This window comes from Sminthopsis crassicaudata, chromosome 3 (assembly GCF_048593235.1).
Source record: "Sminthopsis crassicaudata isolate SCR6 chromosome 3, ASM4859323v1, whole genome shotgun sequence".
NCBI lineage: Eukaryota > Metazoa > Chordata > Mammalia > Dasyuromorphia > Dasyuridae > Sminthopsis > Sminthopsis crassicaudata.
The window spans coordinates 210,488,321-210,511,512 of NC_133619.1; the positions used below are offsets into that span (position 1 = coordinate 210,488,321).

At 33.9% G+C, this 23,192-nt stretch overlaps 2 protein-coding genes across 5 annotated transcripts in view; one reads left to right on the top strand and one right to left on the bottom strand.

Annotated features, from left to right (window-relative positions):
- LOC141560987 (uncharacterized) overlaps positions 1-23,192 on the bottom strand; it is a 423,935-nt gene that overhangs the window by 193,948 nt on the left and 206,795 nt on the right. The window lies entirely within an intron of this gene.
- Positions 1-23,192, top strand: part of LOC141560986 (ADP-ribosylation factor-like protein 13B) — a 102,509-nt gene that overhangs the window by 38,820 nt on the left and 40,497 nt on the right. For 2 of the 4 annotated variants that reach the window (XM_074299857.1, XM_074299859.1), the window contains 3 exons: positions 2,271-2,393; positions 12,852-12,962; positions 17,858-17,968. The gene's annotated coding sequence lies outside the window, so the exon portion shown is untranslated. Of the gene's footprint in view, positions 1-2,270; positions 2,394-12,851; positions 12,963-13,048; positions 13,776-17,857; positions 17,969-23,192 lie in introns of those variants that run through there. The other 2 variants (XM_074299856.1, XM_074299858.1) reach the window with 2 other exon arrangements.

Below are 23,192 nucleotides of genomic sequence, written 5' to 3' on the forward strand. Positions count from 1 at the left end.
TTCTGAGTTTGTATTCTGATCTACCCTAATGTGATAGGCATTTTCTGTTGCCAGGGATCTTATTTTGCTTCTTGCTCACTAAAGTTGAGCTCTACTCCCCGAGGTAGGGCACACTGTCACAAAGCTTCTTGCCCTAGGTGTCAGTGATTGACTTTCTGTGTTGGACCCTCCAGTGTAGCCAGCCTGCCCATTTTACTAGGAAAATCAGGCTTGGTCACATCTGTTGTGCCCTTACACACTGTCAGTTTGTCTGCTGAGCTGAGGTTGGGGACCTCACAGCTGGCCTGATGAGGCAGTATGGCAGGGCCTCAATTGCTAATCTGAGCTGTCCCTAAAAGCCTTCCCCTGGCTTGCAAGAACATCATTTACGTTAGACTGTGCTTTTCTTTTTACCAAAATGAGACAGATTTTTCTTGAAATCCTTATAAGACTTCTTGGGCAGGAAAATGATTTTGCTTCATCTTTGTGTGGATTCTGTTTCTTTCCAATACCTTTAGAGGTTAGATTTCATATTGTTTCTGAGGGAAAATAGGTAGGGTGAGCTCAGGTAACTCCCTGCTTTTCATCACTGTCTTGATTCTGCTCCCAACAAAACTTTTGAGTGCTGCAAAGCAGCAGGAAATGTTTAACAAGATAAGCAAAAATCTAATACAACAGAGAGAATGTGGAATTGTTGTTTTCTAAGTAAATTCATTGGAACTAATATGACCATGGAAAGTTCTCTTCTTTCAAGAATGACCCAGTGCTATGCCCTTGGTCTTGACAAATTATCACATATTAGTGACTTAATGACAGATGGAATGTTTAATCACATTTGTAGGTAACATGAAGTTTTGATGACAAAAGTGAGATCTGCAATGAGATTTACTCTCAATGAATAGAATGAGGAAATCTAATAAGATGATCCTTTCAAGAGATATACTTGGAAAATCTTAATACTTGAAGTGAAATAATAAAGGCTTCCAAGTAGGAGATGACAATGAAGAAGTTCAAGAGTTTGAGATGTTATTTATTTATTTCGTTAAATACTCTGGGGCTTTGGATAGACTGAGTCAGTTGTATAATATACCCACTGAAAGAATTAAGAATGTATTAGGATAGTTTATAACAGCATAATGATCATAATAAGGGCAATATACGTCATTCTAGTTACACTACATTTGGACTAGTGAATTCAGTTTCAAGTGCCATTTTTGTTTTAAAAGACTTAGTCTTTCTATCTTATCAAGACTGGAAGTACAAAAACTATTTATTCACAGGTTGGATCCTCTTCCTGGTCAGCATGACAGCTTGGAATTGCTCTTTTTCTAACCTGCACCAAATATATCTTTCCTTAGGCAAGTTGGTGTCCCCTACTCTGAAGGTTCCACCACATCAGTGCTGAAGAGTGTTAACAATTGATTGGCCTACCCTACTACATATCAGCACTACCAAACTCAATAGATTCACAAGCCTCAGCTCTTGCCTATCTTTCCAGTGTCCTCTTTAGCTAGAATTATGCATGCACACTGCCTTGCTAAATGCTATGTTTGAAAAGTTGAAACACTTTTTATGGATATCAGCTCACTTCCACCTCTTAATAAAATAAAAGACTAGGATAGAGGATGAATATCAATTCTGTGGGTTTAAAAAAAATTGTCCCTGAGAAGGCAATCAGGAGGTTGAGGAGTGCTGAAATCCCCTCACACAAGAATCTGTTGAATGAATTGTGCTTCTTTAACTTAGTTAAACTAGAGGAGAAATAGCAAGAATTGTTGGATCTTTGGAATCAAAAGTTTGAAATAATTGTTGTATAGAGAAGACATTAGGCTTGTTGTGCTTAACCTTGGAAGACATTGGGATCAATGAATTGAAGCTATCAGTCAAGGTGAGAGATTCAAGGTAGGTATCTTCTATTGACAGATTAAAAATTTTCTTTACCTTAGCATACAGCTTAGTGAGCAACTATATCCAAAATCAATTTCATTACCTGGTACCCAAATCTGATAATAAAACTTTTACAAACTTATTGGAATAAATTTCAAAGATAGAAAGCTTATTGCCAGCTTGGCCTGAAAATTTTTCTGGCTTGCATAGGACCCCATAGAGCATGAATTTTATTTTTCATGGATAGGAGGCCATGCCTACGTCCTAATGAAATAAAAGAATATGATAGATGATATCAATCCCTAACTTTTAATACAAGTGTTACTTGTTTTCATATAATTTTACACTATTTATCATAATGTATTAAGTAATATTCCTGACAAAATATTTATTTTTCCTTGCAGATATCAGGAATACAAAAAAGAAAAGATTCTGCTTCATAAGACCTAAGACCATAACCTCAAATAATTTAAGTCTTCCTGCTCCCGAGAGCCACAAATCATCTGGCCCATCACCTTCTGAACCTGGTAAGTAATTAAAGGAAGAAAATGATTTTTCCCCAAAATATTTTTAACAGTGTCTAACTGTTAAATAAGTAGCAAAATAAGTTTATTCCAAAAACTGTCAGTCATGGAAACCCTAGCATATAATTGTCTTCCTCATACTGAAAATAGGAAAATAACTTTGTGTGTTTTCTCCTGAATTCTTTTACAAAGAACAGTTCAGAGTTTTCTATATAAAATGATGAATTGTTGAGTAGAAATCCCTTATTATATGATTTTTCACACCCATACATTAAATTCAGGTATGTAATTTTGCCTGAATTAATTTTGACACTATTGCATATGTTAAGCTACTGTTGAAGTATTTCATTGTTAATTTATAATATTCTTTTGATTCCAAAATGATTGAACTTAAAGTGCAAATTTTCTTTCATATTTTTCTTAGTAATCCCTAATTAAATTTGAATTTCATATTAATGCTGTGCTGAATTTTTTGCTATTATATGTGAATAAAATTTTATATATTAGTAATGAGCCTGCCTTTAATTAAAATTGTAACTCATTTTTTAAATCTGGCCTTTAGCTTTATTCCTAATTCCTAATGAAACAAGGATATTCTCAGCACAGACTCATAACTTGATATCACTGCTTTAAAAAAATTTTTTTCTTGTTATACATTCTTTTTGGTAAACACATTTCCTTTGGAATTATGTTTGGAGAGAAAAATCAGAACCAAATAGAAAAACCATGAGAGAAAATAAAAGAAGAAAAAGGGCATAAAATGTGAACATCATATATGTTGACCAACATTTATAATTCTCTCTTTGGATGCAGAAGACATACATGTTCCATCTAAAGTGCATTTGGATTGCCTTGAATCACTGAACTGCTGAGAAAACCAAGGCTTTCATAAATGATCATCACATTCTTGCTATTACTGTGTACAATGTATTCTTGGTTCTGCTTGTTTCACTCAACATCAGTTCTTGTAAACCTTTCCAGGCCTTTCTCAAATCAGCTTGATGTTCATTTTTTTATAGAACAGTAATACTTGTTACTTTCACATACCACAACTTATTCAGCCATTCCCCAATCAATGGGAATCTACTCAATTTCCAGTTCCTTGCCACTACAAAAAGGGCAGCTACAAACATATTTGCACATGTGGGTGCTTTTCCCTCTTTTATGATTTTCTTGTGGTAATAGGCCCAATAGATGCTACTGAATCAAAGTGTATGCAGAGTGTGATAGACCTGTGGGCATAGTTCCATTTTGCTCTCCAGAATGGTTGAATCATTTTACAATTCTACCAGCAATGTGTGTGTGTGTGTGTGTGTGTGTGTGTATGTTGATGAGGTAAGTTTATTTTATATCCTGCAACTTTGGTAAAGCTGTTTAAGTGGGTTTTGGATGATTCTCTAGTATAACATGATATCATCTGAAAAATTGATAGTTTTATCTCCTCAATGCATATTCTTAATTTCTTTTCTTTTCTTTTTTATTGTTCAGGTTAACATCTCTAGTACAATAATGAATAATAGTGGTGATAATGGGCATCCATCTTTCACCCCCGATCTTATTAGGAATTTGTCCAGCTTCTGCCCATTACAAATAATGCTTGGTGACAGTTTCAGATGGATACTACTTATCATTTTAAAGAAAAGTCCCTTTATTCCTATGCTCTCTAGTATTTTTAATAGGAATGGGTGCTGTGTTTTGCTGAAAGTTTTTCCTACATCTATTGAGATTATCATATGATTTTTGTTAGTTTAGTTATTAATATAGTCTATTATGGCAATAGTTTTCCTGATTTTGAACTAGACCTGCATTCCTAGTATAAATCCCACTTGGACATGGTGTATTATCTTGCTAATAAATTGTTGTATTGTTGTATTCTTTTTGTTAATAGTTTATTTAAAATTTTTATATCAATATTCATTAGGGAGTTTGGTCTGTAATTTTCTTTTTTCATGTTGGCTCTACCTGGTTTAAGTATCAGTACCATATTTGTATCATAGAAGGAATTTGGCAGGAGTCCGTATTTTTTCAAATAGTTTTCATCGTATTGGAACTTTTTGTCTCTAATGTTTGATAGAATTCACTTTTAAACCTATCTGGCCCTGGAGATTTTTTTAAGAAGTACATTGATGCCTTCTTCAATTTCCTTTTCTAAAATATTTCTATTAAATATTTCTTAAATATTTCTATTTAAGTAATTTATGTCCTCTTTTGTTAATCTGGGCAATTTATATTTTTGTAGATATTCACCAACATTTCAATTAGATTGTCAGATTTGTTGTCATGCAATTGGTAAAAATAACTCCTAATTATTGTTTTAATTTCTTTTTCATTGGTGGTAAGTTCACCCTTTTCATTTAAAAATTTTTTTTTGATTTTATACTTATAACTTTTTTTTTTGACAGTACATTTGCATGGGTAATTTTTTTTTTACAACATTATCCTTTGCACTTACTTCTATTCTGATTTTTTTCTTCCCTCCCTCCATAATATGAAGTCTTATACATATCAAATATGCTATAGTGTATCCTAGATACATATATGTGTGCAGAACCGAATTTCTTGTTGCACAGGAAGAATTGGATGCAGAAGGTAAAAATAACCTGGGAAGAAAAACAAGAATGCAAACAGTTCACAGTCATTTCCCAGTGTTCCTTTTCTGGGTGTAACTGATTCTATCCATCATTGATCAATTGGAACTGTATTAGATCTTTTCTTTGTCGAAGACATCCACTTCCATCAGAATACATCCTCATATAGCATTGTTGTTGAAGTGTATAATGATCTCCTACTTCTGCTCATTTCACTCAGCATCAGTTGATGTAAGTCTCTCCAAGCCTCTCTGTATTCATACTGCTGGTCATTTCTTACAGAGCAATAATATTCCATAACATTCATATGCCACAAATTACCCCAAAATTCTCCAGTTGAAGGGCATCCATTCATTTTCCAGTTTCTAGCCACTCAATAGGGGCTGCCACACACATTTTGGCACATACAGGTCCCTCTTTCTTCTTTAGTATTTCTTTGGGATAAAAGCTGGATCAAAGGGTATGCACAGTTTGATAACTTTTTGGGTATAATTCTAGATTGCTCTCCAGAATGGTTGGATACATTCACAACTCCACCAAGAATGCATCAGTGTCCCAGCTTTCCCACATCCCTTCCAACATTCATCATTATTTTTTCCTGTCATCTTAGCCAATCTGACAGGTGTTTAGTGATATCTCAGAATTGTCTTAATTTACATTTCACTGATCAATAGTGATTTGGAACACTTTCATATCAGTGGAAATAGTTTCTATTTCATCATCTGAAAATGGTCTGTTCATATCCTTTGACCATTTATCAATTGGAGAATGGCTTGATTTCTTATAAATTAGAGTCACTTCTCTATATATTTTGGAAATGAGGCCTTTATCAGAACTTTTAACCGTAAAAATGTTTTCCCATTTTGTTGCTTCCCTTCTAATCTTGTTTGCATTAGTTTTGTTTGTACAAAGGCTTTTTAATTTGATGTAACCAAAATTTTCTATTTTGTGATCAACAATGATCTCTAGGTTTCTTTGTTCACAAATTCCTTCCTTCTTCACAAGTCTGAGAGGTAAACTATCCTATGTAACTCTAATTTATTCATGATCTCGTTCTTTATGCCTAAATCATGGAATCATTTTGATCTTATCTTGGCATGTCGTGTTAAGTGTGGGTCCATGCCTAATTTCTGCCATACTAATTGCCAGTTTTCCCAGCAGTTTTTGTCAAATAGTGGAATTCTTATCCCAAAAGTTGGGATCTTTGGGTTTGTCAAACACTAGATTGCTACAGTTGCTCACTATTTTGTCCTGTGAACCTATCCTATTCCATTGGTCAACTACTCTATTTCTTAGTCAATACCAAATGGTTTTGGTGATTGCTGCTTTATAATATAGTTTTAGATCAGGTACAGCTAGGTCACCTTCATTTGATTTTTTTTTTCATGAATTCCCTTGAAATTCTCGACCTTTTATTCTTCCATATGAACTTTGTTGTTATTTTTTCTAGGTCATTAAAATGGTTTCTTGGGAGTCTGATTGGTATAGCATTAAATAAAGAGATTAGTTTAGGGAGTATGGTCATCTTTATTATATTTGCGTGGCCTATCCAAGAGCACTTAATATGTTTCCAATTATTTAAATCTGACTTTATTTGTGTGGAAAGAGTTTTGTAATTTTGCTCATATAATTCCTGACTTTCCTTTGGTAGATAGATTCCCAAATATTTTATACTATTGACAGTTATTTTGAATGGGATTTCTCTTTCTATTTCTTGCTATTGGATTTTGTTGGTGATGTATAAAAATGCTGAGAATTTATGTGGATTTGTTTTGCATCCTGCAACTTTGCTAAAGTTGTAAATTATTTCATAATAGCTTTTTAGTAGAATTTCTGGGGTTCTCTAAGTATACCATTATATCATCTGCAAAGAGTGATAATTTTGTTTCCTCATTACCTCCTCTAACTCCTTTAATCTCTTTCTCTACTCTTATTGCTAGTGTTTCTAATACAATATTGAATAGTAATGGTGATAGTGGACAACTTTGTTTCCCTCCTGATCTTACTGGGAAAGGTTCCATTTTATCCCCATCACATATGATGCTTCCTGATGGTTTTAAATATTCTCCTGTGTATTTTAAAGAAAAGTCCATTTATTCCTATACTCTCAAGTGTTTTTAGTAGGAATGGATGTTGAATTTTTGTTAGGTTCTTTAAGAGGAACCTTAGAAACTTTTTCTTCATAAATCCATCACCAATTATGTAGTAGCCGGGTTTTGTCAAATATTTTTTTCTGCATCTATTGAGATGATCATATGGTTTTTGTTAATTTGGTTATTGATATAGTCAGTTATGCTAACAATTATCCAAGTATTGAACCAGACCTGCATTCCTGGTATAAATCCTACTTAGTCATAGTGTATTATCCTGGGGATGATTTTCTGCAATCTTTTTGCTAATATTTTATTTAAGATTTTACCATCAATATTCATTAGGGAGATTGGTCTATAATTTTCTTTCTCTGTTTTCGACCTACCTGGTTTAGATATTAGTATCATGTCTGTGTCATAAAAGGAATTTGGTAGGACTCCTTCAATCCCTGTTTTTTCAAATAGTTCACATAACATCAGAGTGAATTGTTCTTTAAATGTTTAGTAGAATTCACGTGTAAATCCATCTGATCCTGGGGATTTTTTCTTAGGGAGTTGGTTAATAGCTCGTTCTATTTCTTTTTCTAAAATCGGACTGTTTAGACTATTTCCTTCTTCCTCTATTAATCTGGGCAAGCTATATATTGGAAAGTATTCTTCCATTTCATTTATTGAATTTATTGGCATAAAGATGGGCAAAGTAACTTCTAATTATTGTTCTAATTTCCTCTTCATTAGGGGTGAGTTCTTTCTTTTCATTTTTAAGACTAACAATTTACTTTTGCTCTTTCCTTTTTCTAATCAAATTAGCTAAAGTTTTATATATTTTGGGTTTTTTTATGAAACCAAATCTTAGATTTACAAATGTTATTAATATTTTATTTTTATTTATTTAAGTTATTGTTATTTTATTAATAATTATTTTTAATAAAATTTTTAGAATTTGAAGTTTGTTATTTAATTAGGGGGGTTTAATTTGTTCTCTTTCTAGCTTTTTATATAGCAAGCCCAAATGATGGATCTTTATGCCTTAACATAAATATAGTCAATTTTTGTATAAGTTCCATGAACTGTGGAGAAAAAGTGTACTCCTTCCTGTCTCCATTCAATTTCATCAAATGATCTATCATATTTAACTTTTCTAGTATTCTATTTGCTTCTTTAACTCCTTTCTTATTTATTTTGTGGTTTAATTTATCTAGTTTTGAGAGAATAGGGTTGAAATCCCCCACTATTAATTGTTTTGCTGTCAATTTCTTCTTGCAGCTCCCTTAGTTTCTTCTTTAGGAATTTAGATTCTATCCTACTTAGTGTATATGTGATTAGTATTAATATTACTTAATTATCTATCGTACCCTTTAGCAAGATATAGTTTCCTTTCCTATCTCTTTTAATTAAATCTATTTTTGCTTTTACTTGATCTGAGGTCGGCCTCAGATCCCTGCTGTTTTAAATTCACCTGAAGCATAATAAATTCTTCTCCAGCCTGTTACCTTCACTCTGTATATATCACTCTGCTTTAAATATGTTTCTTGTAAACAACATATTGTAGGAGTCTGGCTTTTAATCTAGTCTGCTATATGCTTTAATTTTATGGAAGAGTTCAACCCATTCACATTCACACTTAAAATAACTAATTCTGTATTTCCTGCCATCTTATTTGCCCCTAATTATGCTTTTCTCTTTTCTTTTCCTCTTTCCTTCCTTTCCACTATCTTGCTTATGGGCACCATTTGCCTCAAGGAGCCCTCTACTTTTATATCCCCTTCCCTTTCTTACACCTTTCCCCTACTATTTATATTTTCTCTTCTATTACCCTCCCCCTTTCATTTTCCTTTTCCTTTTCAACTTGCCTATAAGATGAAGGAAATTTTTCTCTGTAACCAAATATTTCTAGTATTCTCTATTTGAGCCAAATCTAATGAGACTAAGATTCCTACAATGTTCATCCCCCTCCCATTTTTCCCTCAATTATAATAGGTTTTATTTGCCTCTTCCTGAGATGTAATTTCTTTCATTTCACCTCCATTTTTCCTAATGGATATTGAAGCAAAAATTTTAAATAAAATATTAGCAAAAAAAGATTATAAAAAGTCATTCCCAGGATAAAACACCATGACCAAGTAGGAATTATACCAGGAATGGAGGGCTTATTCAATATTAGGAAAATTATTAGCATAATTGACTATATTAATAACTAAACTAAGAAAAATCATATGATTATCTCAATAGAAATAGAAAAAGCATTTTATAAAAATCTAATATTCATTCCTATTAAAAACACTAGAGAGTATAATAATAATTGGACTTTTCCTTAAAATAGTCAGTAGTATCTACTTAAAACTATCAATAAGCATCATATGTAAGGTGGATAAACTGGAACCATTCCCAATAAGATCAGGGGTGAAACAAGTTTGCCCACTATCACCATTACTATTATTAATTTGCATGATACAAAATAAATCCACATAAATTATCAGCATTTTTTATACATCGCTAATACAATCCACCAGTAAGAGATACAAAGAGAAATTCCATTTAAAATTACTGTCAATAGTATAAAATATTTGGGAATTCATCTGATAAAGGAAAATTAGGGACTATATGAGCAAAACTACAAAAAAAACCTTTGCACACAAAAAGCCACATCTAAATAACTGGAAAAATATCAATTCCTCTTGGATAGATTGAACAAACATAATAAAGATGACAGTACTACCTAAACTAATCTATTTATTTAGTGTTATACCAATCAAACTCCCAAGAAATTATTTTACTGACCTAGGAAAAAATAACAATAAAATTTACCTGGAAGAAAAAAAGGTCAAGAATTTCAAGGGAATTGGGAGGAGCTAGGTGGCACAGTGGATGGAGCACCAGCCCTGAATTCAGGAGGACCCAAGTTCAAATCTGGTCTCAGACACTTAACATTTCCTAGCTGTGTGACCCTGTGCAAGTCACTTAACCTCAGAAAAAGGGAAAAAAAAATGAATTTCAAGGGAAGTAATGAAAAAAATTAAAATGAAGGTGGCCTGGCCGCACCAGATCTAAAACTATGTTATAAAGCAGCAATCATCAAAAATATTTGGTACGGGCTAAGAAATACAATAATCAATGGAGTAGGTTAGGTTCACAGGAAAAATTAGATAATCTAGTGTTTGACAAACTCAAAGACCCCAGATTTGGTAATAAGAATTCACTATTTGACACAAAGTGCTGAGAAAATTAGAAACTAGTATGGCAGAAATGTCTTGTGCACTGACCCACACCTAATACTGTATATATACTAAGGTACAAGTGAAATGCGTTCATGATACAGGCATAAAGAATGATATAAACAAATCAGAAGAACAAAGGAGAATTTACCTCCCAGATCTGTGGAGGAGGAATGAATTTGTGACCAAAGAAGAACTGGAGATCATTAATGATCACAAAATAGACAATTTGATTATATTAACTTAAAAAGCTTTTGTACAAACAAAACAAATATGGACAAGATTAGACCAAAATAATAAACTGGGAAATATTTTTATATTCAAAGGTTCTGATAGAGGCCTCTTTTTAAAATATATAGAGAATTAGGGAACTAATGAAAATAAATCAAACGAAGGCGGCCTAGTTGTAGCTGATCTAAAACTATATTACAAAGAAGTGGTCACCAAAAGTATTTAGTATTGGCAAAGAAATAGGCTGGTTGATCAGTGGAATAGGCTAAGTTCACAGGAGAAAATAGTAATTTTAATAATCTAGTGTTTGACAAACTCTAAATCCCCAGGTTTTAGGGTAAGAATTCACTGTTTGAGAAGAACTGCTGGGAAAACTAGAAATTAGTATGGCAGAAACTAGGCATGGACCCACACTTAACACCATACACCAAGATAAGGTCAAAATGGGTTCATGATTTAGGCATAAAGAACAAAATCATAAATAAATTAAAGGAGCATAGGATAGTTTATATTTCAGACCTGTGGAAGAGGAAGGAATTTGTGACCAAAAAAGAACTAGAGATGATTATTGATCACGAAATAAAAAATTTTGATTATGTAAAGTTAAAAAGCTTTTCTACAAACAAAACTAATGCAAACAAGATTAGAAAGGAAGCTACAAACTTGGAAAACATTTTTACAGTTAAAGGTTTTGATAAAGCCTCGTTTCCTATACACACACACACACACACATACACACACACACACACACACAGAGAGAGAGACAGAGAGAGAGAGACAGAGAGAGAGAGACAGAGAGAGAGAGAGAATTGACTCTATAAGAAATCAAGCCATTCTCCATTTGATAAATGCTCAAAGAATATGAACTATTTTCAGATGATGAAATTGAAACTATTTCTACTCATATGAAAGGGTGTTCCAAATCGCAATTGGTCAGATAGATGCAAATTAAGACAACTCTGAAATACCACTACACACCTGTCAGATGGGCTAAGATGACAGGAAAAGATAATGACAAATGTTGGAGGGAATTCGGGAAAACTGGGACACTGGAGCATTGTTGGTGGAGTTGTGAATGGATCCAACCATTCTGGAGAGCAATTTGGAACTATGATCAAAAAGTTACACACTGTTTATACCCTTTGATCCAGCAGTGTTACTACTGGGTTTATATCCCAAAGAGCCACTAAAGAAGGGAAAGGGACATGTATGTGCAAAAATGTTTGTGGCAGCCATTTTTGTAGTGGCTAGAAACTGGAAATTTAATAGATGCCCATCAATTGGAGACTGGTTGGTTAATAGTTGAATATGAATTTATGGAATATTATTGTTCTGTAAGAAATGACTAGCAAGATGAATACAGAGAGGTTTGGAGAGAGTTACATGAACTGATGCTATGTGAAATGAGCAGAATCAGGAGATCATTATACACTTCAACATCAATAATATATGAGGATAAATTCTGATGGAAGTGGATATATTTGGCAATGAGAAGATCCAATTTAGTTCCAATTGATCAATGATGAACCAGCTACACCCAACAAAAGAACACTGGGAAATGAATGTGGACAGCTTGCATTTTTGTTTTCCTTCCGAGGTTATTTTTTTCTTTTTGTACAATAGAACTGTACAAATAAGTATTCATATACTATATTTAAGATATACCTTAACATGTTTACAATGTATGAGACTGCCTGCCATCTAAGGGAGGGGGTTAGGGGAAAGAAAAGAAAAGTTGGTACAGAAGTGATTGTAAGTGACAATGTTGAAAAATTACCCATGCATGTGTTCTGTCCATAAAATGCTATAATAAAAAATAAATTAAAACATATATAAAGAGAGAATTGCCCCAAATGTATAAGAATTCAAGCCATTCTCCAATGGATAAATGTTCAAAGTATATAAACACACAATTTTCAGATGAAGAAAGTAAAATTATAACTAATCATGCTCTAAAATACTAATGACCAGAGAAATGCAAATTAAGACAACTCTGTGATACCTAAACACAATTGTCAGATTGGCTATAATGACAGGAAAAGACAATGGTGAACGTTCCATGGGATGTGGGAAAAGTGGGTCACGAAAAAATTGTTGGTGGAAAACTTTTGTAGCTTGAATGACACTTTATACATCATGAATTTTCTTTTATTTTTTTTTTTCGTTATGAAGCCATTTCCACATTTTGTTGGCATAAAAATGAGGAAAGAGGATGAGTACCAACACTTCATCCTTAAACACAATTGTTATTCATCATCTTACAATGTTATACTCCTCCTCATATTGTGTCACTCAACATATAACATATTCTTGACATAATATTTCTGTTGTCTCTAGATTGTAGGAATGAAAGCAAAAGATTCTGGTTCTTAAAACCAAAGAGAATAGTCCCACATAGTCCTGCCACAGGGACAAACGATTTTCCTGGTCCATCACACTCTGAATCTGGTAAGTGATTAGGTGACAAAAAAGATTTTTTTTTTCCCCAAGAAATATTTTTGAACATGGTCGAAATACTAACAATTTCCTGTTAGGATTCTTACAAGGTAATGTACTTGGTTCACACCTCTAAAGGAGTTCACATGTTTAAAGGAGTTTACACCTTTAAAGTAGTTTGCTCATTGGCTCACACATTAGACTTTATACCTTTAGAGACCATACAAAAGGACAATCCCACACTCTTGGAGAGGCGAAGTCAGGATTCAGTCGAGGAGAGAACTTCGGGAGATTCACAACTAGGATTGATTTCTGGGAAACCCACAATCCCACACTCTTAGAGGTGCCATCTGATTCATTCCAACTTGGACTGTTGTGCTGGCTGGAGACATTCTCACAAGAGCTCTGGGGAACCAAGGAGAGAGACATGCCTCTATTAAAGCTAACCAGGCTTAGGAAAAGATTCGGGACTTTAAAGGACAGAATAAAGGATCTGGACTTTAAGTTCTGGCTGCATTTTGGGATTATTGGAACTGAACTGAAACTAAAGCTGTCTCCAGAAGCTCCCCAAGAAACCTGCCCCCAAGAGAACGATTTTAATTTAGAGAAAAGAGAACATCACAATTTCCAAAAATCTAGGTTTGAGTTTATTCCCCAAAAAAGTCAGACATGAGTCTACCATGCAGTTGCATTCCTCAATGAAAATAGGATGATAACTTTTTGTGTTTTTCTTGGTGACAATACAGGTGATCTATGTTCAATCACATGAAATATACTAATGCATTATTTATGTTGTGAAAGAAGAATTATAACAAAAGAGAAAAACCTGTGAAATGAAATAAATGAAAAAATTAAAATTATCTGCTGTGATGTATAATTAGTTTCCATGGTTCCTTCTCTGCAAATGGATGGCATTCCCATCTCAAGTCGTTTGGAACTGGCTTTGATTATTGTCTTCTTGAGGAGGCTTAAGTCTTTCACAATGAATTTTCTCAGGCTATTGTCATTGTTGTGTACTATGGTTCCTGGGTTCTAGTCACCTGACATAGCATCAGTTCTTGTTCAGACTTGACAGCTGTGGTTTTGTTGTGAAAGTCCCTGCTCATCCTTTCTTTTTTTTTTTTTCATATTATAAATTTTAATTAGTTTTATAATTATAACATTTGTTGACAATACCTATGCATAGGCAATTTTTTGCAACATTATCCCTTATACTCCCTTCTATTCCAAATTTTCGCCTCCTTTCCTCCATTCCCTCCCCTAGATGGTAGGCATCCCCATACATATTAAATCTCATCCTTTCTTATAGATCATTGTACTTGATTACATTCATATACAACAACTATTTCAAGTATTTCCTTGTTGATAGCAGAATCACCACAAAAAAAGGAGTGATGTCCTTCTTTTGTACCCCTGGGTCCCTTTCCCTTTATTCTTAATTCTTTGGGATTCCCATTTAGTAATTTAGTAATGCTGGATCAAAGAGTATGCACAGTTTTGTCATTTTTTAAGCATAATTCCAAATTTCTCTTCAAGATGATTGGATCCTTCCACAACTCTGTCAACTGTGTGTTTGGTATGTCTGAATGATGCTTTATGTTTCTCACAGAGTCATTAGTTTTCACAAGCCCAGTTCCAATTTTAAGGATTTTTTTTTCCTTGGGTTAACTTTTGCACTCCCTTTTCCACTTGAATTTGACTTTGAAAGCAATCATTCTCTTCTGTGAATTTCTGGGCTTCTTTATTCAGGCTATGGAGTCCTTTTTCATACTTCTCTTGAATTACATATTTCTTTTCCCATGCTTTCTGCTGTCTCTCTTCCTAGATTTTTAAAAATCCTTTTTGTTTTCTTTCACAAGACCGATTTATATTCAACGTTGAGGCTTAACATGAAGACATTTTGACTTTGTTGTCTTCTGAGTTTGTGTTTGGATTTTCCCTGTGGTGGTATCACGCAGCATTTTGTGTTCATAGATGTCTTTTGCTTCTTGTTCAGTTTAAAATTTTGAGCTCTAGTTCTAGGGTGTACGGGACACCCAAAGATTCTTGTGCTAAAGGCCAGTCATTGGCCTCTGCTGCAGCCAGCTTACTCGTTACACTAAAATGGTCCAGCTTGGTCACATCTGTTATTCCCTGTATTCCAGATTGGCAGTTTGTCTGCTAGTCTAGGGCAGGAGACCCCACAGCTGTCCTGCTGAATCAACACTGGGCTCATGTGTGCTTTGCCTAAGAGCCTCCTCCCGAATCCTTTCAGAAGCCAGCTTTATCATGGTTTCCAGGGAAAACTGAGGAGAGCTCAAATAACTTCCTGGATTCTTATGCACATCTTGATTCTTCTCTGCAACAAATCTCTTGAAAGCTGCAATGTAGATCAAAATGTAAGCAGCACATATTTAATAAATATGCAAAAATCTCATATAGCAGAGAAAACATTTATTGGTGCATTTCTATGTAAATTTGAGACTCCCCAGGGATTGCATATATTTTTTCCACTTGCCACCCTGAAATAGGGTATACTACTTAACACAGCTCATATTTAGCAGAGACTTTATTTAGGGAAACAGTTTTCTAATCAAATAGAATTCATTTGTATTAAATCCCTAATTTGAGATCTCATTGCCTTCAGGTAATTGTGAATTTATAGAATCTATGCCTACTGAACATGAACTCCCTCTGGTGAATCTTGTCAATCTAGAAACATTTGAGTGTCGTATCAGTGATAGATTGTATTCTTTTCATTTGTCTCAGAAGGTTATTAATGAGCATTCATTCACAATAACACCTCAAAAAGGACCTACCGGATCATGAGACTATAAATAAACGAAATATTATTTCTAGTCATGTGAGTCCTTATTCTCAAAATACTGACATGAATCTAGTAAGATAACAGGAATTCCTGGAAAGTCAAATTCTTGAATTCAAACAATAAACTCTGCCAAGTAGAAGATGACAATATAAGATGATCCAGTGTTTGGGAGATTATTGATATATATGTTCTTTGGGTTTTTTGTTTGTTTAAAAATCTTGTGCTTTGGATAGGCTGAGCTAAGTTTGACACAGAAGTATGATATGCCCATCAAAAGAGTTAAGAATTTTTTAGGATAGATGATAAAATCGTAAAGTTCCTAACAAAGGGAACATAGTCAATGCTGGTTACACTTGGAGCAGTGAATTAAGTGCCATTTCGTTTTAAAAGCCTGATTCTCCCCATCTTACTAGGACTGGAACAACTGGAACTGTTTATTCACAGGCTGGATCCTCTCCTTGGTCATCATGGCAGCTTGGATTAGCTCTTTTTCCAGGCTGCCCCAGCATATACCTGCTTACGCCAGTTTGAGACCCTTTATTCCCAAGGACCCACCACATAAATGTCACAGTGTGAACAACTAACTGCTTGGCACTCCCCCACACAGCTCAGCATTGCCAAACTATCAAAAGTTCTACAGCCTCAGTTGGCCCCTATCTGTTCCCAGCCCATTCTTCAGGTAGGCCTATAGACGTGTATTCCTGTGATGTTCTCTTTTCTCTAAATTGCAATCATTCTCTTGGGGGCACATTTCTTGGGAGCTTCTGGAGGCAGCCTCAGTTTCAGTTCAGTTCAATAATCCCAAGTCTAGCCAAGAGTTAAAATCCTTTACTGTCTCTTTCCAAATCTTATCTCCTTCACTTGGGCCTGGACTAGTTTTCTGGAGGCCTTCCTCTCTCCTTGATTCCTCAAGAGCTCTTGTCTCCAGCCAGCTTCAGCCTCTCGCCTCCTAGTGTCTCTAGCCAGCAAGAAGGTAGACGTGGGAATGAATCATACTCCACCTCTGAGAGTGGGATTGTGGGCTTCTGCCTTGTGAATCTCCCAGAAGTCAATTCTAGTTATGAATTTCCCAGAGTCCTCTTTGACCCTGAATCTCCCGAAGTCCTTTCCTCCAAAGTCCCCTGAAGTTCTCCTGAGAAGTCTTCTCCTTGACTGAATCCTGGCTTTTTATATCCTCCTAGAGAATGGGTTTGTGGGTACTCCCTGGGCTTGTGGGAACTCCTTAAATGTATGCTCTCTTAAAGGTGTGAATCTCATGGTGATTACTGAACTAGAGAACTGTTAAATACCATGTTAAATTAGATAATTATATCTATTCCAGTGACTTAGCACCTTGTAAGAGTCCTAACATATTCCCTTGCTTATGCTATGAGTTAAAAGTGGGAGTACTTTCCATGCATGTCAGGCCACTTCTACTGCTTAATGAAATCAAAGACTAGGATATTGGTTGAGTATCCATACCAGGGCTTTAAAAACAATTGCCCTTGAGAAGGCAGCGAGGAGAATGAGAAGTACTGATATTTGCACATACAAGAATGCATTGAATGAATTGTACTCCTTTAGCTTAGATCAGAACAACCGGAAAAGGGATTTTGGGATCTCTGTAATCCAGAGTTTAAAACAGTTGATGTATACAGGAAATATACTTGTGTTCAAGCTGACAAGTCATTGGGGTCAGTGATTTGGAACTGCCTAGCAGAGTGATATATTCAAGGTAGGTATTTTCTACTGTGACAATTTAAAATTCTTCTGCACCTTGGTATGTGATTTCATGAATTAGTATGTCCATTATCTGGTCCCTAACTCTTTGGCAATGAAGGTTTCCAATCATATCAAAGTAATTTTCCAAGACCAAAAAGCCTGTTTACAACCTGTCTGGAAAAGTTTTCTAGCTTGAATTGGATTTCATATAGCATGAAATTTTTTTTTGATATGAAGCCATTTCCACATTTTAATGGCATAAAAATGAGGAAAGAGGATGAGTACCAACACTTCATTCTTAAACACAATTATTATTCATCATCTTACAATGTTATACTCCTCATCATGTTGTGTCACTCAACATATAACATTCTTAACATAATATTTCTGTTGCCTCTAGATTATAGGAATGAAAGGAAAAGATTCTGGTTCTTAAAACCAAAGAGAATAGGCCCACATAGTCCTGCCACAGGGACAAACGATTTTCCTGGTCCATCACACTCTGAATCTGGTAAGTGATTTGGGGGGGGGGAATAAGATTTTGCTTCCCATAAGTAAGTTTTTCAACACAGTCCCAATACTATATTTTCCACTTTGGGCTTTATTCCAAAACTATGTCAGAAATTAACTTATATTTTTCTTAAAGAAAATAGGACAATAATTTTTTGTGTTTTCCTTGGTGACACAAGTGGTAATGCATGAAGGTCATTATTTCATACCTCATCCGTATTGCCTCTCTGCATTTTCACACATTTTGGGTGAACAAACTAATATTTAATTTTGCAAACCTGTTTGATGCTTTTCCTTTGATTACATATTCTTAAATTGTAGTGGCAAAAATAATCCAGGTAGCTCTTGACCATCATGAATGTAATTCCAGTAATTCTGGAGAAGATAAAAGAACAAATCCTTTGATTGAAGACATATTTTAAGATATTGTCTCATGGTAATATGAAAGGATAACTTTTTCTATGTTATAAAACTGCTACAAGAATCTTCTGTCATGTAAATATGGATCTTGAATACAAAATACAATATGATTCTAGTCAAAGTATATATTTTTTCTTTTTCTTAATATCTCATTTTTTCTAGATATATTTAGAACAGTTTTCAACATTTACATTTTTTTTTAAGATTTTGTCTCTCAAACTTTTACTTCCTCCTCTTTTTGACTCCACACTCCCCAATACAGCAGGAAATCCAATACAGGCACACTATGTCCTATCACATTAATTAAGTTTCAGCATTAGTCATGGTGTGAAAGAGAAAAAATATGTTATTACTTAACAGAGCTCATATTTTGCAGAGAGAATTATGTAAATATCCCATTCTATTTAGGGAAACAGTTTTCTCATTGATTAGAATTCATTTGTACTAAATCCCTTGAACATGAGCTCTCTCTGGTGGATCTTGTCATTTGGAAACATTTGAGTGTTGTATCTGTAATAGATTGTATTCATTTCATTTGTCTCAGAAGGTTATTAATGACCATTCATTCAAAATAACACCTCAAAAAGGATGAGACGAGGTTACAATCTATAGTATATGAAATATTATTTCTAGGAATGTAAGTCCTTATTCTTAAAATACTGAGGTGAATCTAGTAAGATAACATGTTTAGCAGATATTCCTAGAAAGTCAAAATCTTGAATTCAAGCAATAAACTCTGCCAACTAGAAGACAACAATATAAGATGATCCCATTTTAGAGAGATTATTGATTTATATGATTTTTTTTTTGTTTCAACACCTCGGACACTTTTTAAAAATTTTTGTTTATTAATTTTTTAATTATAACATTTTTTGACAGTACATATGCATAGGTAATTTTTTATAACATTATCCCTTGTACTCCCTTCTGTTCCGAATTTTACCTTCCTTCCCTCCACCACCTCCCCAGATGGCAGGCATTCCAATACATATTAAATATGTTATAGTATATCCTAGATACAATATATGTGTGCAGAACTGAATTATTTTTGTTGTTGTTGTAGTTGCAAAGGAAGAATTGGATTCAGAAGGTAAAAATAACTTGGGAAGAAAAACCAAAAATGCTCACAGTTTATACTCATTTCCCAGTGTTCCTTTTCTGGGTGTAACTGATTCTGTCCATCATTGATCAATTGGAACTGGATTAGATCTTGTCTATGTGGAAGATATCCACTTCCATCAGAATACATCCTCACATAGCATTGTTGTTGAAGTGTATAATGATCTCCTCGTTCTGCTCATTTCACTCAGCATCAGTTGATGTAAGTCTCTCCAAACCTCTTTGTATTCATACTGCTGGTCATTTCTTACAGACCAATAATATTCCATAACATTCATATACCAGAATTTACCCAACTATTCTCCAATTCATGGGCGTCCATTCATTTTCCAGTTTCTAGCCACTAGAAAAAGTGTTGCCATAAACATTCTTGTACATACAAGTCCCTTTCCTTTCTTTAATATCTCTTTAGCATATAAGCCTAGGACGAGCACTGCTGGATCAAAGGGTATGAATAGTTTGATAACTATTTGGGCAAAATTCCAGATTGCTCTCCAGAATAGTTGAATTCTTTCACAACTCAACCAACAATGCATCAGTGTCCCAGTTTTCCCACATCCCCTCCAACATTCATGGTTATTTTTTTCTGTCATCTTAGCCAATCTGACAGGTGTGTAGTGGTATCTCAGAGTTGTCTTAATTTGCATTTCTCTGATCAATAGTGATTTGGAACACTTTTTCATATGAGTGGAAATAGTTTCAATTTCATCATCTGAAATTTGTCTATTCATATCCTTTGACCATTTATCAATTGGATAATGGCTTGATTCTTTATAAATTAGTCAATTCTCAGTATATTTTCAAGATGAGGCCTTTATTAGAACCTTTAACTGTAAAAATGTTTCTCCAATTTGTTACTTCCCTTCTAATCTTGTTTGCATTAGTTTTGTTTGTACAGAAGCTTTTTAATTTGATGTAATCAAAATTTTCTATTTTGTGATCAATAATGGTCTCTAGTTCTCCTTTGGTCGGTCACAAATTCCTTCCTCCTCCACAAATCTGAGAGGTAAACTATCCTAAGTTCTTATAATTTATTTATGATCTCGTTCTTTATTCCTAAATCATGGACCCATTTTGATCTTATCTTGCCATATGGTGTTAAGTGTGGGTCCGTACCTAGTTTCTGCCATATAATTTCCAGTTTTCCCAGCAATTTTTTTTCAGATAATTAATTCTTATCCCAAAAGTTGGGATCTTTGGGTTTGTCAAACACTAGATTGCTATTTTTATTCACTATCTTGCCCTTTGAACCTAACCTATGCCACTGATCAACTCGTCTATTTCTTAGCCAATATCAAATGGTTTTGGTGACTGCTGCTTTATAATATACTTTTAGACCAGGTACAGCTAGGCCATCTTCATTTTATTTTTATTTTTCAGTGAATTCCCTTGAAATTCTCGACCTTTTGTTCTTCCATATGAATTTTGTTGTTATTTTTTCTAGGTCATAAAAATAGTTTCTTGGGAGTCTGATTGGTATACCACTAAGTAAACACATTAGTTTAGGAGTATTACCATCCAATCCAAGAGCACTTAATATTTTTCCAATTATTTAAATCTGACTTTATTTTTGTGGCAAGTGTTTTGTAATTTTGCACATTTAATTCCTGACTTTACTTTGGTAGATATATTCCCAAATATTTTATACTATTGACAGTTATAATAAATGGAATTTCTCTTTGTATCTCTTGCTGTTGCATTTTCTTGGTGATGTATAAAAATGCTAAGGATTTATGTGGATTTATTTTGTATCCTGCAACTTTGCTAAAGATATGAATTATTTCTAATAAATTTTTTGCAGAATATTTGGGGTTCTCTAAGTATACCATCATATCATCTACAAAGAGTGATAGTTTGATTTCCTCATTACCTAAGCTAATTCCTTTAATCTCTTTATCGGCTCTTACTGCCAAGGCTAGCATTTCTAGTACAATATTGAATAGTAACGGTGATAGTGGACAACCTTGTTTCACTCCGGATCTTATTGGGAAAGGTTCCAGTTTATTGACCATTACATATGATGTTTACTGACAGTTTAAAATATAGGCTCCTGATTATTTTAAGGAATAGTCCATTTATTCCTATACTCTCAAGTGTTTTTTAGTAGGAATCCATGTTGGATTTTATCAAATGCTTTTTCTGTATCTATTGAGATGATCATATGGTTTTTGTTAGTTTGGTTATTGATATAGTCGATTATGCTAATAGTTTTCCTAATGTTGAACCAGCCCTGCATTCCTGGTATAAATCCCACTTGGTCATAGTGTATTATTATCCTGGGGATGATTTTCTGTAGTCTTTTTGCTAATATTTTATTTAAGATTTTAGCATCAATATTTATTAGGGAGATTAGTCTATAATTTTCTTTCTCTGTTTTCAAACTCACTGGTTTAGATATTAGTACCATGTCTGTATCATAAAAGGAATTTGGTAGGACTCCTTCAAATCCCTATTTTTTCAAATAGTTTATATAGCATTGGGGCTAATTGTTCTTTAAATGTTTGGTAGAATTCACATGTAAATCCATCTGGTCTTGGGGATTTTTTCTTAGGGAGTTGGTTAATAGCTTGTTCTATTTCTTTTTTCAAAATGGGACTATTTAGAGTATTTACATCTTCCTCTGTTAATCTGAATAAGCTATATTTTTGAAGGTATTCTTCCATTTCATTTATGTTATCAAATTTATTGGCATAAAGTTAGGCAAAGTAACTCCTAATTATTGTTCTAATTTCCTCTTCATTAGTGGCGAGTTCTCCCTTTTCATTTTTAAGACTAACAATTTGCTTTTCCTCTTTCCTTTTTTTAATCAGATTTACTAAGGGTTTGTCTATTTTGTTGGTTTTTTCATAGAACCAACTCTTAGTTTTATTAATTAATTCAATAGTTTTTTTTTTTATTTTCTTTTTTTTTCCCCCCCTGAGGCTGGGCTTAAGTGACTTGCCCAGGGTCACACAGCTAGGAACTGCTAAGTGTCTGAGATCAGATTCAAACTCAGGACCTCCTGAATTTAAGTCTGGTATTCTATCCACTGGACCACCTAGCTGCCCCATTTTACTTTCAATTTTATTAATCTCTCCTTTTATTTTTAGAATTTCAAGTTTCGTGTTTGTCTGGGATTTTTTAATTTGTTCCATTTCTAGCATTTTTAGTTGTAAGCCCAATTCATTGGCCCTCTCTTTCTCTATTTTATGCAAATAGGCCTCTACAGATATAAAATTTCCCCTTATTATTGCTTTGACTTTATGATGTCTCATTATTGTCATTTTATTGGGTGAAGTTATTAATTATGTCTATGATTTGCTGTTTCACCCAATCATTCTTTAGTATGAGATTATCTAGTTTCCAATTGTTTTTTCGTCTATTTTCCCCTGGCTTTTTATTGAATGTAATTTTCATTGCATTGTGGTCTGAAAAAGATGCATTTGCTATTTCTGCCTTACTGCATTTAATTTTGAGGTTTTTATGTCCTAATATATGGTCAATTTTTGTATAGGTTCCATGAACTGCTGAGAAGAAAGTGTATTCCTTTCTGTCTCCATTTAGCTTTTGCCAAAGATCTATCATATCAAACTTTTCTAGTATTCTATTTACCTCTTTAACTTCTTTCTGATTTATTTTGTGGTTTGATTTATCTAATTCTGAGAGTGCAAGGTTGAAATATCCCACTATTATAGTTTTGCTGTCTA